The sequence below is a fragment of the Lissotriton vulgaris genome, chromosome 3_1 (assembly GCF_964263255.1).
Source record: "Lissotriton vulgaris chromosome 3_1, aLisVul1.2, whole genome shotgun sequence".
NCBI lineage: Eukaryota > Metazoa > Chordata > Amphibia > Caudata > Salamandridae > Lissotriton > Lissotriton vulgaris.
This window is the reverse complement of record NC_141689.1, coordinates 2,087,680,184-2,087,700,784: the sequence shown is the minus strand read 5'-3', so window position 1 is coordinate 2,087,700,784 and position 20,601 is coordinate 2,087,680,184.

The following is a 20,601-nucleotide window of genomic DNA, read 5'->3' as shown; positions in this document are numbered from 1 at the left end:
AGGCCCTAAATTAGGTATTTTTTGGACCTGGTCCTTTCCCTTTTTTGCAGGGTTATCCTCAAATGTTTTGCCTTCTTATTCCTATTTTTTCTGACCTGTTTTGCTGGTTTCAAGACTCTGGGCACTTTACCACTGCTAACCAGTGCTAAAGTCCAAACGTTCTAAAGTCTATGTGATTTATTTCACTTGACTTATACCTTTTTAAGACAGGATTCTACTATTTAGTCATGTCATGAAATGGGCAACAGAACATTTAAGTGCATATTAAATAATCATGTAAAACTCAGAATTTAAAAATACATCTTTTGGTGCAACTGGTTTTTATGTAGCTTGTTTGAAAATGCCACTTTTAGAAAATGAAAAAACAAGGGATTTTTACCTAAGCCTCTATGAATGAATTTAAGCAATGAATGTTTCTTGGGCATTTTCTTGCTTAGCCTTTCTGTGCCTCTGCTTGTCTGTAGAATACACATCTGGGTTGGCTTGGTTTGGCTCTTGTGCATTCACTCTAGACAGTCACACAAAGGGAGCTGAGGTGTGCCTTGCATCTCGTGATGGCCCATCACCCTGCTGATGGGCCTTCCTGAGCTAGAGTGGTGGGAGGAGTTGTCACAAACACCTTAATAGGGCTGTGCCTGTCCTCACACAAAGCTGTCACCACACCCCTGTAGTGTGTCTGGAACCGTTTCAGGGAAAGGCAGGGCCTTGTGCCCTACAAAGACTTTCCTTTGAAGTTTGTAAACTTTAAAGGCAGAAAGAGGTGTAGTTATTTGACATCTGACACCCCAAAATAAGAACACTTCTGGTTTGAGGACATTCTGCAAAGAAGAAGGGCTGGATGCTGTTAGGAGATACTGCCACATTTCTGTTTTTTTCACTGTGTTGGTCTGCTGCTTGCTAGTTCTGTCCTGGAAGTGAAAGAATTGGACTTTGCTTTCTGTATGCTGCTTGCAAGGTTCTCCAAGGGCTTGTGTGTGCAAGCCTCCTGTGAAAAAGTCTCAGGACCATCAAAGACTTCAGTAAGAAAGGAGGGAGATCCCTTGGTGGACAATATTTACAATATCTTCTCTGTGTGCTCATCACACCAACTATAGCCCATGTATTAGAAATGACCTCTAGTGCTAACACCATGGATTACAACTTGGGTAGATACTAAAATTTCTTTTTTTTTTTTTATTAAAAACTACATCCTAAGTATTACATCTATCAATTCCTTAAAGTTATTTTCAAGCCAGTTAAAAACATGTGCAATACAAATACATCTGTATCTGTCTACATTTCATTAATACAAGCATTTAATTAGCAAAAATACAGCGTTTTTTTTGTACATTAACAATAAAAATGCCCAACCTAATTGCTCATAGACACTACACCACAACAGAGAGACAAAACACAGAGACTACTATTTGTCATCAAATAACACATCAGGGAAAAAAATACTTCTTGGCTAATCCTGGACACCCTTTAATCTTTTATGTCTACAGGATAGGCTGTGTCCCTTAATTGTGCACAATAAGGCGTCAACGAGTTTCGATGGTTACAAATGATTGGCCATCTTTGTCAAGACAATTATATATGTCTCTCTTATAGCGGGCACTGGTTGGTTGCCACTTTCATTTGTTTCCTGCAAGTAAACATATTTGAATAGAATTTTTTTTGCAAAAACATCAGACTTTCATTGTCCCATACTGTACATTTCTTTTTATAAGAGCTTAGTTTTATCCACCTCATACTTCTGCAGAAAAAATGTTTTAGCAGAAACAGCAGACTTTCATTGTCCCACACTGTACATTTCTTTTTATACAAACATAGTTATATCAGCCTAATCCGTCTACAGGTTCTATAGGCCGCTCATTTATACTAAACAATTTCTTCATAATGCAGAGTATCATCACCCTATTTCTACCACAAGTTAGATTATGTATACTGTCTTCACTTGTTGGCGTAAAATTATCTAAACGTCCTGTATCAGCTCATTATTTCTGCACATTTGCCCCAAATAATTTTAATATTGTCAATCTTTTCATTTTAATAGATGGGCTATTTTCCTTACTAATTGGCCATGACTTACTATTGGGACCCTTAGTCCGCCATTGGATATATCTATCCTGTCTGCGCATCGAGGGTAGTAGGAACATAATTGTGATTACAGAGAAAAGGGAGAACCTACCCTAATCTTTAGGGACCATATTACAGTATTTAAATGGAGGTACTCTCGAAGAAGATTATAAGTTTACCTTATTTCATGTTATTTTATTCCATCACTGGCATTCCCATATATCTTGGTTTTAAATGTCATAGCCTGTGCGTTTTCCTAAAAAGGTAATTGGACTTATGTTATTACTCTTTCCTTCTGACATTGGGTTGTCCCAGGTACTATGCTTCAAAATAACCAAGAATCGTTACCTTTAGTAATCAGTGCACCCTGTGTATCTTGATGTCGAAGTGTTTGCTTATGTGGGTATGATCCTTTCAGTATAGGTATTCAATTAAAATCATCTAGGGGGGAACAAATATTACGGTCCTAATTATTTCCTAGGCAGTTAGAAAAATTCCTAATATCTTATGTCAAGTATTCTATATTATATACCTACTTTAGTGCTACAGCGGTGTAATATATAATAAAATAACATTTAAAAAGGTAAACTTACAATCTTCTTTGAGAGTACCCCCATTAAAAATACTGTAATATGGTCGCTAATATGGTCCCTTAAAGATTAGGGTAGGTTCTCCCTTTCCTCTGTAATCACAATTATGTTCCTACTACTCTAGATGCACAGACAGGATAGATATGTCCAATGGCGGACTAAGGGTCCCAATAGTAGGTTATGGGAAATTAGTAAGGAAAATAGCCCATCTATTAGAATGAAAAGAATGAAAATAATTGACATATTTGGGGCAAATGTGCAGAAATAATGAGAAGATACAGGACGCTTAGATAATGATACGCCAGCAAGTGAAGACAGTATACATAATGTAACTTGTGGTAGAAATAGGGTGATGATACTCTGCATTATGAAGAAATTGTATAGTATAAATGAGCGGCCTATTGAACCTGTAGACGGATTAGGTTGATAAAACAATGTTTGTATAAAAAGAAATGTACAGTGTGGGATAATGAAAGTCTGCTTTTTCTGCTAAAACATTTTTTCTGCAGACGTATGAGGTGGATAAAACTATGCTCTTATATAAAGAAATGTACAGTATGGGACAATGAAAGTCTGCTGTTTTTGATAAAAAAATCTATTCAATTATGTTTACTTGCAGGAAACAAATGAAAGTGGCAACCAACCAGTGCCCACTATAAGAGAGACATATATAACTGTCTTGACAAGGATGGCCTATCATTTGTAACCATTGAAAGGCGTTGACGCCTTATTGTACACAATTAAGGGACACAGCCTATCCTGAAGACATAAAAGATGAAAGGGTTCCAGAATTAGCCAAGAAGTATGTTTTTTTCCCTGATGTGTTATTTGATGACAAATAGTAGTCTCTGTTTTTTGTCTCTCTGTTGTGGTGTAGTGTCTATGAGGAATTAGGTTGGGCTATTTTATTGTTAATGTACCATAAAAAAACGCAGTTTTTTTGATAATCAAATGCTTGTATTAATGAAATATAGACAGATACAAATGTATTTGTATTGCACATGTTTTTAACTGGATTGAAAAAAACTTTTTAGAATTGATTGTTTAATACTTAGGATGTTGTTTTTAATAAAAAAATAAAAAAACATTTAAGTATCTACCCAAGTTGTAATCCATGGTGTTAGCACTAGAGGTCATTTCTAATACATGGGGTATAGTTGGTGTGATGAGCACACAGAGCAGATATTGTAAATATTTTCCACCAAGGGATCTCCCTCCTTTCTTACTGTTTGAAAGTACTCCAATCCCCTGGTGTGTTTAAGGGGCCTCTCTCAAAAACTAACCCATCAAAGACTTCACCTGCCAGTGCCTGGGCTCTTCTGCTGAGAGTCCTAACTTGGCAAGTGGTGCCAAATCCAGTTCCTGGGCACTTGGAAGTGTAACCTGGTGATCTGAAGGAGCAAATCCATGTATCAGCTGCCAGCACATGTTTTCTCAAGTCACCACTGCAAAAGATCGACGCATCACCGCTGGCTGCACCAAAGCATGGCTCCCACTTGAAGCATTAACCAAGGCTTTCACTGCAGGCCCCAGCTTGCCGTCGCAGTGTATCAGGAAAATTGCCGCAGCGTGAGTCCAGAGAACCATGTCACTGACATCTGTAGCACCAGCTCCGACTCCGAAGCAGCACCTGTTTCGCAGCCTAAGAATCACTGCAGCATCTGCTTTCAGGTGGTGAAATCGACGCAGCGCCTGCATAGAAGCTGTTGCATCAACGGCGCAAGACTTCATTTTTTTGCCACATAGTCCCTCGATGCTAATTTTTCATAAACACTGCTCCACAGTAAGGAACCGAGGCCACATTTCCAGAAAGCTATGCAACACCTCCCTTGCCAGTAAGCAACTGACGTATCACTTCCCCTGTGTAGTAAGGAACCCACACATTGCTTTGCTTTTCTGGTGCCTCACCTCCCCTGCGCCTTGCAGTGTCTTTGTTTTTTGACATATCCAAGGTACTTTGTGCTATAACAAATGCATCCATTGATTTCTAATAACTAAACATGCTTAGTTTTTTGAAAGTGATAGCTTGACTTGTGCATATTAGGTTTTTGTCATTTTGATCTTATTTTACTCAGATATATTGGCTATTTTTCTAAACTGGTGTGAAATCCTTTTGTAGTGTTTTCACTCTGTTATTGTGTGTGTGGGTACAAATGCATTACACATTGCCTCTGAAATAAGCCTGACTGCTTGTGCCAAGCTACCAAGGGGGTGAGCAGGGATATCTTAGCTGTGTGACTCCCTTACCCTGACTAGAGTGACGGTCTCTACTTGGACATGGTGCAAACCACTGCCAACTAGAGACCCCATTTCTAACAGTATGGATGTAGATTAGGTATGATAGAGTAGTTATGATAGATAGCTAGGCATGGATTGTAAAGTATATTCAATATAGTATGTAGAAAGAGAGGCAAGTATGGTATATAGGCATACATGGCAGTTATACTATGTATTGTAGGCATGATAAAAATTGGACTATGGGTAAATAGGATTATTGAGTAAGTTTCTTAGGCATAGCAGTTAGATATAAACGTTTAGGCATGTTAGGATTGGTATGGTATGTAGGTTACATATGATAGGCTAGGTATGATTAGAATTAGGAGGTTGTATATCATAGAACTGGTAAATAGGTGTGATAGGTACCATAGGGATGGTACATAGATATGTATTATTGTAAAGTAGATATTGTAAGTTAGATCAGGTAGATATGGCAGATTATTGTGATAGGTTAGGTGAGATAGGTTAGGCATGGTGGTAGACTTGTTATGATAGCTTTGGCATGCTGGATATTGAAGGTATGCTAGGTATGGTAGGTAAAGTAAGTTTTAAATGGTAGGTAGCTATAGTAGTTAGGTACAGTAATTATTGCAGGTAGGTCTGCATGGTAGATAGGCTGGTATGGTAGGTATTGTAGGTGGGTATGGCTAGTAAGTAGCTATGGCATGTAGATTTGGTATGTATTATAGGTTAAATATGATATGTTAGTTATAGTTATGTTAAATATGGTAGGTAGGTATAATAGGTATGATAGGTAGATACAAGACAAGCTATGTTAGGTAAATATGGTAAGTTAGGTATGATAGGACATATTAATATTCAAGTTCAAGAAATACTTTATTCGGTTCAATTACAAAAACCATAAAAGTACAAAAACACACAAGAACAGTCCATAGGACACCAGGCAGCATAGAGACATAGAAATACAATATAAAAAGGGAGGGAGTACCCATTAAAATATGCAGCGCATGATGCCAAGATTTAAAAACAACAATGTATACGTCATTCTGTAGTTAAAAAGAGCAACATAAGAAAATTTGAATTAAAACTTGATTCAAGTTACAGAGGTTAATATTTACAGTAAATCATCTAGGACCAGTTAATATTCTTACTGAGTCTCACCGCTATGGTTAAAAATGTAGCTACATTGTAAATTTCCCATATATCTACTAATTGTTGAAGATGCAATATTAATATTAATATTTGAAAATTAACATGTTGTTTACAAATCATAGCATTATGGTTGAGAATCACAAACATGTACTGTTCTAATTCTGAAAAATGGTCTGTAGTTTGTTGCATCTTTAAAAAAGTAATGTAAACATCCTGAAAATGCCACTGCTTTGATAGACAAGCCTTCCAAGTAATGGCAAAGCACGAAAAACAGATGAAAGCCAAATGCCCCAAAAAACAAAAAAGCCAAACTCTCTGTTGATACTTTATGATTCGTTTTTTATGTACTGACAAGAGCTCTCAAAAGAGACTGCTAAAGTAATCAGTACCGAGACCTAAAACTATGAACCCTTTAGCAATTTTTAAATGTTCTATTTCTTCTTGTTTCAAAGTAGAATTTTCCTGATGATACCTACAAATACATTTGTTGTATTTAGTTCATATTGGGTATTTGACATAGTGCAACCTATCATGTACCCCTTTAGTTAACACCATCGCTGCTGATGGTATTCCCCTCCTGTGCTGAGCTATCAGTAAATCCCATTGTTCATGACGAGCTGAGCTTGTCATCAGCACAGCTCAACTGTGCCTCAAGCGGAGCTGCGATCGTCATGAGCATCGAAGAGGTTAAGTCATTTTTTCCCCAAAATCCACCACTGGAACATTATGACCCTGGAATTACTTGAATAAAAAAGAGATATTTTAGATCAGTAGAACGTAGCTGTTTGGAGCTAGTATGTCTTTGGAGGTTGGGACCTGTTTCCCCACAAAAAGCTATTGAAGGAGGATGCCCTAACTATGTCCCTGCAAAAGGATAGGACTTATCGATCTAATATATCTTCAATTACTTTACCGTTACAGTCTTTGGGTAATTCTGATATTTTTCCATACGTATTTTGTTTACCAGATCCAACTCTCCGATCTGATATTTGAAGTTTAGATTGGGATGTAATCCTGTTTTGCAGGTAACGAGTATAGCAGTGATATTTAAAGAAAGGGGAGAACTTGTATATGTGACCAGACAATAAAATGTGTTAGCACACATGCTTGAATGGATTGTCCTGTATTTTTAAGGTTGCGTCCTACATTTTTGAAGCTGTTATTTTTAACATACAGGATTTGTAGGAGGCATTGTTCTATTGACCTGCTAGCCAATATGTACTTTTGATGTTTCTGTTGGGTTGGGACGATTTTTATCATCAGTGAGAAATTTGAATATTCTTGATTTAATATGATGTGAAAGCTGTTTTTTAACTTTAATTCCATGCATTTGTTTGTCTTAACACCTTCGCCACGGGACTAATTCCCCCATGGCACCGGGGGGTAGGGTGGCACGCGCAGCGCCACCATGCTTGTGACGAGCTCAGCTCGTCATGAACACGCCCGTTAAATGGAAAGCTCAGCACCGCGGGGAATTAGCCCAACGTGTGAGCGCCACGCGTGTCATGACGAGCTCAGCTCTTCATGAGCACACGGCCACCGTGCCACATGATGAGCTGAGCTTGTCATGAGCACAGAAGGAGTTAATAAACTTATTTTATTCATCCCTATGCTGTTTCAGCAGATACTGCTATACAGAGAAGTTGTTTATAGCAGCAGGAGCATCTGAAACATGAGGTTCTGTATTCTTAACAATATTGTATGTGGGATCCAGCTGAACCTAACCTTCAGAATTCTGGATGTGTTGTGGAAGATGATTAATATGGCAGTACTAGATTATAGACATTAGAATTTTTTTGCCTTATTTGACATCCTTACACATATTTTATACTATACAAAATTGCACATATTTACAGTTTGAGACACTGACAAATGAGTGTATTTGCACAGAGTAAAAAAAATTGTAGTTGTTAGACCTGCCCTGCTTGTTTGGTCTTCCCCCAAACATTTTGCATTCACCCTTCTTGCTTTATGATTTTTTTTGTTGACATTAGGACTCCGTGCACTTTACCACTGCTAACTAGTGCTAAGGTACTTCTGTTCTCTTCTTAAAGCAAGGTATTATTCGCTTACACCTGATTCGCCTATTTAATTTACTTATAAGTCCCTCGTATATGGCACCTCATGTACCCACTGCCCATAAATTGAATGCTACCAGTGGACCTGCAGCAGTCATTTTGCCACCCACTTAGGAAGCACTTCAAAAAAGGCAGTTCATTCTGGACTGTTCTTATTGGAGCTGGGTCAAGACTAAATTGCCTATCGCTGGGTCCAAACTGAGGTGGCATGGTGTGCAAAATATTGATGGATTGGGATGTGGCCTGAGTAATTAGCAGTGACTGAGATTAATTTGAGCATTCCATCCATAACTTTTTGTATGCTTTAGTGTGCTGTCCTAAGTGTCAACGGTTATGCCCTGACGGGGGTCCCTTGCTCACTGTGGGGCTGTAATCAAGCTACACCCAGCTGAGGAGCCCCAATCAGGGCAAAACTAGTCTTGAGTCACTTATGTTTAGAAGACCTGGCTTGGCAGTTCAGGCTGGACTGCTCCTTTTGGAGCAGGGTCAGTACTGATTTGCATATGGCTGTGTCTAACCTGAGGTGACATGGTGGGCAAAAAAATGATGGGTTGGAATGCTACCAAAGTGATTGATAGTGATTAGACTCATTGCAGGCATCCTCTCATCATCTTTTGTGTGCTTAATGTACCACCCTAAGTGGCAATGGGTATGCCCAGACATGGGTCCATTGCGTTGCTGGATCCACGTTAGCCCTGACTGAAAAGCCCAAAAATAGGGCACAACTGTTCTTTAGTTGCTTGTTTACTGGATCGGAGAGGACCTAGCTTAGCAGTTAGAGCTGGTCTGTTCCAATTGGAGCAAGTTTAATTGTGATTTGCATATGGTTGGGTCTAATCTGAAGTGGCATGGTAGGTAAAAGAACTATAGGTTGGAATGCTACCCCGAGCAATTGCCAGTGGTTATACTTAATGCAAGAATCCTCCCATCACCATTTGTGTGTTTAACTTTTAGAAAGTTGGCGTTTTCTTATCCTAACCATTTTGTGCCTGCTGCCTATGTTCTGGGGCACATGACTGTGAATAGCTTGGCAGTTCATCTTTGTGTATTCCTTCAAGACAGTGCGACAAAGGGGGAATGGTGTTAGCCGGATCGGCCATCCTGCCAGGATGGATGGGATGGAGCTGTCCCTGCCCCACTTGCATTTCAAAGAGCTGCCTCCAGTACACGCACACATGAACTTGACAGCAATGTTTTGTCAACCCAGACTTCTTAAAGCCTTAGCAGGGCAAGGGAAGATCTTTCCAGAACCAGCAATGGGGGTAGCTAGGATGTCACACTTCAAAGGCTGGTACCAGGTATAAATATTGGACTTCCAGAACCAGCTCTTCAGAGCACTCATGGACCTGTGGAAGACATCAGAAGGACTGTCTGAACCCTCAAAGGACTTCCCTCTGGCTTGAGCCTGCGTTGTCTTCTAGAGGACTACCCTGCTGCTTGATACCTGCCTTGCTGCCCAGACAACTGCCCTGTTGCTGCAGTTATGCCTTGCTGCTTTGCCGCAGGACTACTAGAGTGGCTCAAAGGGCTTCTTGGCTGGCCTGCTCTGTGAGCTACAGGGACATAACAAGCTCTAGTGACCTTGAACCATGCTCCTGGCCTTTGCTGGAGTGAATCCTAGCCTCTTAAGTAAAGCCCCAAAGGCACTATACCCTTCGAAGTGGTGTTAGAGGTGGTGCTCCTGCCTGACTTTAAAATGTGGAACTTGGAAACATTTTAAGCAAGAAGTGCCAGAAGAACTGGCAGAAGACCAGCACCTACCTACCAGCTGATCTGCCCATGTTACATCACCAGTTGGCCTGACCCTGGGGATGCTCTTCTCTGCCGCATCAAATCCTATTCAGTGGGACTTCAGAGTAACAGCATCTAGCCTCATAAAGCCTGATAGTGTGGATTGGGCCCAAAATCTTGTCACAAAAAGAGTTAGGCACTCTCTCCAGCACTAAATCTTTCTCAGTAAAGGACCTTGGAAATTCATTTTAGGAGTCAAGGAGCAAGCTAAACATGTCAAACCTACATTTCATTAGAAGTTCAGTCAATGATGAGAGTGGTATTGTTGTTTTGCAAACTTTGCTTTTTTTCATTGAGAGATTAGTTAACGTCTTTATTTATTTTTGGTTTTTGTTTACTTAGTCCATCAATCAAATAAGTTCACAGAAATCTGTGAGAACAAAGCATCAAATAATAGGATTGCATTGAGCATGTTGTGTTCCATAAAGGAATACGCTCCCTATTAAATTTAATCATTAGTGCTTTAGACTCTAAGAACCCATAAGGAGATTTTGAATTCAATGGAAACAAGTGAAATCAAAGAGCAGAAAGCTTCAAAGTCAAATTTGAGTAACAGAACTTCCCATAAAGAGTAGTTCACAAGACTCAGCTGAGTGTTAATAAATCTGAATAGGTCAGCATACAGTTGCATTAGCAAACTGTCATATTAAATAGCAAAGAGAGTCTAAGGGAACAGCAGCAGCATGACTTAGATCAGTAGAGGACCCTGAGTGTTCTCCAGTCAACGGTTTAACCACCCTCTTTTAAAGAGACCTTCCACAATATTTAGACTTTTCTGTTTTTAATGATTCTATTTGGATTCTGGCTGTGTTTTTGGCGTTTCCAATGTTTGCAATGCAGAGTTTATCAGTGTTTATACAGGTTTGTTTTATGGTGGTTTATTTAGTGGCCTCTAAAAATACTCTTTATTTACCAATGATTAGAAAAATAGTTAAATTTATTGCAATAAATACAAAACATGCATGCTTTATTTTTGCAATTATCTTTGGTACACAGAGCTAAGTACAGGGTTTCTGTGTTTGTGCATATGTGTCTCAATTGGTAAGCTCTGTCTCCCTCTCTCATTTCATCTCAAATGCTATCAATGACATGACCACTGCCTCTCATACACTCACCTTCTCAACCTATGTCTGTTTATAGGCCCATAAGTGCTTCAATACTGTAAAGATATGTAAGAAACCAATGGTGGTTGCTGGTAATGCACCTATTTCTTATAAATATAACAAAATGAGTAGGATTATCTACCCCCACACCAACCATGGAAATCCAAGGAGATGTTGAAGTTCAAAGGTGCACCAGATTTATGCCTACCCATGGACTTGAAACTCGGGCTCCGTGGAATAATGCGAGCTCATGAAATTGTTAGTGCTTTCTGCACACAAAGGACTTTATTACAAGTCTGGTGGACTTGTGGGGGCGCGGTGGTGGTGGTCTCCCAACTACCCTATTATGATTCGGTGGTCGTACTGCCACCGCCCTGCTGCAACCGCCAGGGCAAAACCGTTCCCTGGCAGTGTTGTAGTGGTAGAGAGGCAGTAATATGATTGGCGAGACCGCCGCAGTCCTGCCAAGCATATTACAAGTTTCCTCTCCGATATGGTTTTCATGGCTGTTCCAACGCCATGAAAACTGTGGTGGAGATTAAACAAAGCGTCCCCACACGCCACTGGTGCCTAACACCCTGTGGATGCACACATGGGGATACAACATGTGCCCCCTTGTGTGCATGCACACCAGTTTCTGCATGGCATTGAGTTTACAGTCCATGCCGTTGATGCAGCGGAAATTTCTCAATGCAAAACCCTCATGCTACCTCTGTTTACCGCTGAAAAGGTGTTGGGCACTTGACACCATTGATTACCTTCAGGAGATTTTAAATAAACATGAACAGTCAAACATGCAATTATTATTTAAGCCAATGAAGAGAGTTGTTGAGTATTTTTAAAGGGTTTTATTTTCTAGTCAAAGGGTAAGTTTTTTTCTCTGACCCTTTATTCATTAGTAAAATATCAATCAGATTTCAGAATTTGGAAAACAGGAAAAATAGCATTGATACAGAACATATTAAAGTCTGCATATAAGCATCACATGTAAAAAAAAAATGTGGCGCAAAATGTCAGTCATAAATCTTAAATGTCAAAAATATGTCAGTCAAAAATAGTCTTGCAAGGCTAATCAATAATTAAATAGTTTGCAAAAATCTCCCAATAAGAGAAATAAATGCATATGAAAAATAAATGTTTTCAGACCTAGTTAATTAGTCAAAGCATAAACTTAGAATATTAGCATCTAAATCTAAAAAGCCTTTCTATCTATTCCTGCTCTCTACATCTCTGTGTCTAAAAGAGCAAGCAGCCCCTTCTTCACCAGACCTCAAAGGAATGTGGCCTGCTGTGCCAAAAATATGACGTGCACGGAATCTCTGAATAAAATATGAGCAAGGGAACCCCCTCTCTCACCGGAAGCAATATCCTACCAAGGCTGCAGCAATCTCTTGCGACGTTTTTCGTACCTAACCCATATGAATGAAGCAGAGACTAAGCCTAATCCAAAGCCAAATGAGCCTAAAAGCCAAAAGAGCCCCAAATCCAACCACACCTCCAAAGAGGTAATTATTTATACTCAAATTCTTGGCAGACTACACAAAAATGTTTTATATTAAGAAAAGCTTGCACTTGTCTGGTTAGCCAATAATGGCACGATCTCACCATTCTGACTCACTAAAAAATTCTAGAGCATACCAGTTTTAACAAAAGAAGCATAAAATGATTTACTAGGAAAAATTGTTTCAGTCTGATTTTCCTTCCTGTCATATCGTAGGCAGGATGGATACTTTAACTAACACTGGTACATTGGCAGAATCAAAAGAATGTACAGTTCACAGTGGCCTTGACTCCTTTGTGTCTTGAGGAAAGCTGGCACAATCTGCGCATGTTCTCTTATCTTTAATGCAAGTCACAGCCTTGCTGGATTCACAGGCAGCGATGTTTTCTTAGGCCCAAAAAATAAAACAAACACAAAAGAATATTAATTTCATGTAAATCAGCCATTATGTTTCCCTCCCCTATACTAATACCCTTTATAAAGATTTCTTAGCAAGCTATTAATTTTAAAGCAGCTTTTCTTATTATTTTTTTTCTCCACATGCAAAAATGTGCAATGTACAACATAGCATTATTATGCATTAGTGTAAATTTTAAAAGCGCACACAGTTAATACATACATGCTTTAATGTTTGAGATAGCTTTTCATGCAAAAAAAGCGTTCAGCCCCATGTGTTGTTTTTGGTGCATTATTAATTCACACACATTATAAAAGAGGTGTTATAAACTGAAATATTTTTTTTATTCAAATATGCAACAAGCCAAAGTCTCTTAAGACAGGAATAGTGAATCTGGATTACAAGGGATGAACTGGGAAGAGAGAACACATTCTATTAATCTTCAATACTAAAAATGCCACTCAAATCACAAGTTTTTCTCTACGCTGCAAAAACACATGTTAATTCAGCACAAACATTTCAGACTGACTAGGCCTCACTTTCATATTTTGCCAGGTTTTTAACTTGCACCAAAATGTGCGTGTCAATTTTAAATGCAGTCTGTCTGAAGCACAAAAATAAACAATGCCTGACTCCAGATGGAATCTTCTCCATGACCGTGCAGGAACTGTTTTTGTCATTCCCATTGCAGTGCCCATTTTCAGGGCACCGCAGTGGGACTGTCATCAACAAAGCCCACCAGACATGACAAAACTACTATTCTGGTGGTCAGCCTGACAACGGCTTTAGCATTGCAGCGGTGGCGGGGCAGACCAGGTGCCGCACCACAAAAGTCATAATCAGCCCCCAACTGTTCTGCGATCCTACTTTCAATTTGTGCCAATTGTTTTACTAATCAGTTAGATTGCAAAATGCCCTTTTACAGGGAGTCCAAAAACTCCTGCTTCAATAATATATAATGAGTAATTTCACAATTCTTTGCAAAGAGCTTCATAAGCCAACATTTTTAAAGCAACCCGTTTCCATTAAAAGATGCTGATTTCAAAAATAAAAGTTGGTAATCAATGAATGACATCTGGGGGAGTATGCAGATAACTACTGTTTGTGTGTCTGATACAAATACATGGACAGAGGAACGTCTTCCACTTTGTAAATGGGAATTAGATCAATGACTTGTGAGGACAACTGATGTCACAAAACATTGATACATTGCAAATCTATTTGAAAAAGGAACACCCCGTTCACCACCTCCTAACCAATCGCAGTCACAAAGGGAGATTTGAGAATGAGAACGTAATTTCCAGGTCTCAAAATGTCCTTTGTAGATTGCAACCTGGTTCTTTATCTTCTTGAGATAATTGTAGAGGACAGTCCCAGCTACAAAAACATTCAAGACATTCAAAGGAAATCATCTTGGTTGCAGTGGCTGTTGTCAATGTTTAGAATGAGTAAACCATGACTTGCGCGAGTGCACAAAACAAGATAGCCGACTCCCGGTGAGCTCTGTTTTTTGAAGCCCGTTTTTTGCCTTACAAGCTGAACTTTGTGTCAGAACCAGTCTCAAAATAATGTAGCTGTCTTCCAAAGCCATTACCTGTCGCTGTGTGGCTCTTCCAGGAATTTGCTTCAATGGAAGTAACTTTTTCATCCCTCCTGCTCCTTCACCCAGCTCTGCATAGAGTTACTGCCCTTCTTGTCAGTCAGGGGAGCGGAGTAACTTTCAAGAGAGGGCCTGGCTTTGGCTTAACCACTCCCACAGTCTGTTTTAGCTGCTGCACCAGTCGATTTTCAAGCATTTTTTTCAATAATATTCTCCTTTTCTTATTTCTGTATCTCTCTGCATCATTCATTTTTAGCAAATGAAAATGGAAAATAAAAATGCGCAATTACCACATAATAAAAGGAAGCAACAGGTTTCGCCACCTCCAGTTAAATTTACAGTGGTGGAGTCTAGTAAGTCTTCTTTGACGTTAATTCTTGATGAAATTCAGGCACCTCGTGCTAATACAGATACAATTGCATCAGAGATTAAAAATTTGCGCAAAGACATGGCTATTATGTCAATGAAAATGTCTGATAATTCAATTAAAATACAAGACAGTAAAGTTAAAATCAATGCTTTATCTCCACGTGTGGCAAAAATTTCTCCTATGTCTGCTCTCCTTCTTGATTTGGGAAATCGTATAAGACAATATAATTTGCACATTTTCATTTTACCAGAAGATGTTGAAGGTTCCATTTGCAGATTATATTAATAGAATCTGATTCCTGGCCTTATGAAAATAACATTTCCAGAAAAATTTAAAATTGACAAGGCGCATAGGATTCCATCACATAGTAATACTCACCACACAAAGCCTCGACAAATGATTTTTAAAGTTCTTCGTCATCATCATTTGGTTTTGATACGAAAAGCAACATGAGAAATTCCGTCTCTGATGGTCAATGGAAGCAACATTTTTACACACTAGGACTTTGCTAAAAATACTGTTTCAGTTCGCAAGGAATTTACTGCTCTTCATCCTCAACTCAGAAGTCTTGGATTTAAATATGGTCTTTTTGACCCATCAACAATGCGCATTTGGAAAGATAATTTTCTCTAAATCCTTCCAACGACCTGCAGATTTAAGATTGTTCCTGGATCAACATTCACAGCACTCAAAGGATACTCATGACTCTGCTACCTGAATTTCAGTTTTACAGATATTTCTGACAATTTTATGATTTATATTCACATAGGGCTCCAACGGTTTCGGTCATGCTTGTAAAGTGTGTGTGCGTTTCATTCCTGTTATTAATGTTCAATGTATGTTGTTTTTTCTCTGTTTTGTTTGTTTTCTCCTTTACCTACTCTGTCTTTTTCACCTGGTTTGGAGCTACTATTTTTCTCACTCATACTTTACCTTTTCCTCCTCTTCTTGATCGTCCTTTTCTTTCTTTTTTACAATGGCTAATGTTCATAATATAAAGATAGTCTCTTTAAATATGAAGTGGTTATGTCATTCTGTTAAAAGTACGATTTTCTTTGATTATTTGGGTACTTGTAAAGCAGATATTTGTTTTATACAAGAAACACATATTGATGACAAAATCTTAGAGTATATGAAAAAATAGGTTGATAGTATTGTCTTTTCTCCTGCAAATGGCAAAAAATGGTGTTGCTATCCTTTTTGTAAAAAGACTACGGGCCCGATTCACAGAACTTACTTAAGACCAAATCTTAAACTTACTACCATTTTGGTATTCACAGAAGGCACTTACTCATTTTGGCATTCACAGAAGGCACTTACTCATCAATGAGTAGGTGCCTTCTGTGAATACCAACATTTTTAAGTTACTCAAAATGAGTAAGTTACTCATTTTGATATTTACAGAAGGCACTTACTCATCATTGAGTAAGTGCCTTCTGTGAATACCAAAATGGGTAAGTGCCTTCTGTAAATACCAAAATGAGTAAGTGCCTTCTGAATATACCAAAATGAGTAAGTGCCTTCTGTGAATACCAAAATGGGTAAGTGCCTTCTGTATATACCAAAATGAGTAAGTGCCTTCTGTGAATACCAAAATGGAAGTAAGTTTAGGATTTTGTCTTAAGTTATTTCTGGAATCGCGCTCTACATCGTCAAATTTTGAGTACATTTTCAGATACAGATGGAAGATATGTTATATCTAAAATCCAAGTTCATGATTCCGTTATGTTTTTACTGAATGTTTATGGTTCCTACTGCTGATGATCCTATTTTTGGTCTACTCTGACAACTGAAGTTCTCAAGTTGGGTAAAGTTCCTCTCATAGTTGGAGGAGATTTTAATATTTTAATATTATATCTGATCACTTATAATATTGATTATCTCTTACTAAATGTCGAACCCCTAAAGCTTTTTTTGCTTTTCTAACCCACACAATTCTATTTCTAGGCTTGATTATCTGATATTTCCAGACAACTAATTAACTCTGTGGTCTCTACTATTATTGGTAATATTGATATTTAGGATCATGCCTTCATTTCTTTTATTTTTAAATTAAATTCTAATGTTTCAACCCAATCCAGATGGCGACTGAATACTAACATTGTTCTTAATGAACAAAATAAGCCTAAACTTTTAAGTGCTGTTCATGATTACTTTTGTTTTAACCCAGAAGGATCTACATCTATGGTGAATAGATGGGACGCCTTTAATTCTTATATTAGAGGTGCTACTATTTCTCTTATGGCCCATGAAAATAAAACTTTTAATGCAAATATTAAACATTTGAATAAATAAATTGCTAAATATGATCCTCAATACAGATGCAAATGACAAAACTTAGATATGAGTTTAACTCAATCCTTATCAGAAGAGCTGGTATTCAGCTTTCAAATTCCAAAGCCAGATTTGGTTTTAATGCTAACAGATCTGGAAGGCTTTTAGCTAATTATTTCTGCATTAAAAAAGATAAAACACAAATAAATTCAATTCGTGGCTTTAACGGGAAAATTGCTTTATCCCAAATTTATATTGTCAATTTCTTGATTTTTATACTACTCTATATAACAAACCTTACTTTGATGATGCCTCTTTAATTGATTCTTTTTTAACAAGATGTGGTTTACTCACAGTTTTACAATGTGATAAAGTTGAACTAGATTTGCCTATTACTCAAGATGAAATTTTATTAGCCAGAAAATCTCTTCAAAAATAAATAAATCCCCTGGTCCCGATGGTATTCCCGCTGAGTTTTTGAAAGAATTTCAAATACCGCTTATTCCTCATTTATTTAAACTTTTTACATTTTTTGGTTCTATGGAATTACTATGGACTCCTTTACTGAAGCTTTAATTATTGTTTTACCCAAACCTAATAAAGACCCTACACTTGTATCAACCTATCTCTTTAAGAAACCAGGATTGCATACTGTATGCCAAAATACTTGCTTCTAGATTATCCTCTGTGTTAGAATCTATTATTCATCCAGGTCACTCTGGTTTTATGAAGAATAGATATTCTGCCAAAAATACTAGAATTTTGTTGCATGTTATTGAACAAAGATCCACCTTATCTCTACCATCAGGAATTCTCGCGTTAGACGCTGAAAAAGCTTTTGATAAAATTCACATGCAATTTTTATTTCGTACTTTATTATCATTTATTTTGGTGACATGTTTATCCGTATGATTTCTGCTCTGTACTCTACTCCTACTGCTTGTTTATTTATTAATAGCCATATTTCAAATCAATTCTCTTTTCAGAGGTAAAAGACAAGGATGTCCCCTTTCCCCGCTTTTGTATCTTCTTGGTATTGAACCCCTACTTGTTTCTATAAGAAAATGTTATGATATTATGGGTATCAATATCAAGGACGTTATTATTAAAACTTTAGCATATGCTGAAGATGTACTTTTATTTCTTAGTGATCCTTTATCCTCATTCCCTTCCTTACTAGATCTTATTTTGTTTTATTCCACAGTTTCTGGATATAAGTTAAAAAACAATAAAACAGAATTCTTCCCTTTAAATATTTATTATACTCCTGATATGTTACCCATGAATGAAATCGTTTGGCAAAAAGATAAATTGAAATATCTTGGTATTGAGTTCTCTTCATCTATGAAATCAACAATATCGCTCAACTGTGACTCCATCTTAAATGATATTAAAGAGAAACTATCGAATTGGTCTTTATTTCATCTTTCGTGGTGGGGTAGAATGGATTCTCTAAAATGACTGTTGAACTAAAAATATATTAGACCCTTGCCATGATTCCCACTCAAATTCCTTTAAAGTTTTATAAAGCTGTAGATAAACTCCTCTCCAAATTTCTTTGGAATAATAAGTCATCTCGTAACAGTTACAAAAAATTTAAAATACCAAAATATAATGGGGATTTTGAACTACCAGATTTTTTTCATTATCACAAAGCTTTTATTTTGAAACAAAGCTCTCTTTGGTTTAACCATTCTTTTTTTAGTAATCCCCCTTCTTGGCTTCTTATCAAAAAATATTTAGTAGAACCTTTTCCACTACCCACTTTGCTAACAATGTCTAAAAATCTAAATTTTTTCATAAATCTGTTATTTTAAAGTCCACAAAACTAATTTTAAATGATTTGGATTTAATTTTTCAATCACCTATATCCACTACCCAAGATATATCATTATGGTATAACCCTGACATAAAACTTAATAGAAATATTAGATTTTGGTATTCATGAATTAAAGCTGGTATTTTTTACCTTAAGGATGTTTATTATAATAATGTTTTGTTATCATTTAATGCTTTACAAACAAAATTTCTTTTACCTTCCTCTGATTTTCTCAAATATGAACTATTATGTAATTCTATTCTAGATTCATTTCCTCATAATATTCCTTCTAATGTTAAATCAGACCTATCAATTTATATTCAAACTGTTTCCACTCTTCCTCATGGTGTTTCTATTTTATATCAACAAATGTCCATCTCTCAAAGAACCAACATTAATGTGATCTCAACATTTTGGAATAATGAACTTTCAACCTCCTGTAAAGTTATTTGACTTAACAGTATTTCTGGTTGGTTACCCGTTTCACTTAATCAAACCAACTTATATATTTCAAATAACTGTTTATGGACTCCATTAAGTTTATTTCAAGCTAAACTTCTTCCATCTGTAATTTACATACTGGATCATTACAATATATGTTCTATGATGGTCCTTTGGTTTTTAAATTTTGGACCGAAGTTTGAGATATTATAAAAAAGATAGTTAATATTTATGATGATGTTTCTTTCAAACTGTTAATCTGCAAATCTGTTGTTCTTTCGCAAAAAGTAAAGGCCATATGTATGAAATTGTTTTGCGATCGCAAACACTGTGAATTGCAAAAAAAGGTGTCTGCAATTGCAAAACAGAGATTCCCTAAGTATGGGAGCCATTGTGATCGTGAAATAGCTAATCTCAAAGGTAGCGATAAGCAATTTTGCGAGAAATTGATTCTGCGAATGAATTTGCGGAATCGCTATCTCAGCCACGCAATTAGCGAAAATCGCAAATAAAAAATCTCAATTTGCGAATTCACAAAACGAAATGCATGAAAAAATCGCAAATTGAGAATTCTCGAAATTTGCAATTATGCAAATCGCAATTAACACTTAGGGCTCCATTATGATGTCGGGCGGATCGCCACCGTCATGGTGGCGGTGGTGATCCGCCCGACAGAAATGCCCGGCGGACACCCTCCCCCTGCCACATTACAATGGCGGGGGGGACCGCAGCGGTGGCAAACACCGCCCGCCACTTTTCCGCCCCGGTCGTCTTGCGGCCGGGGCAGAAAAGGGTTCATATGGTGGCGGTGTCTATCAGACACCGCCAGCCATATATGCATGTGTGGCTATAGGTGCCTTTCCGCAGAGGCGATCCCGCCACGGAAAGGCAGGCGGTCATTGCCATTGGGGGGCCCCTCCGGGCCCCCATGTTGAAGGCCGAGGTGGGGGTGCACAGGGGGGGTACCTATGGTACCCCCCTTCATTTGCATATACAAAGCGGCAGGCACTGCGCGGTGCCTGCCGCTTTGCATATGCAAATGTGAAAATGCATTTTTTGCATTGTGGCGGGCGGTGCAGAGTGCACCGCCCGCCACAATGCTACAACTACAGGATGTGCCCGCCACTGTGGCAGGCACATCCTAATAGCCCCCACGGGACCCCCGCCCTTATGGCGGGCGGTCCCAATC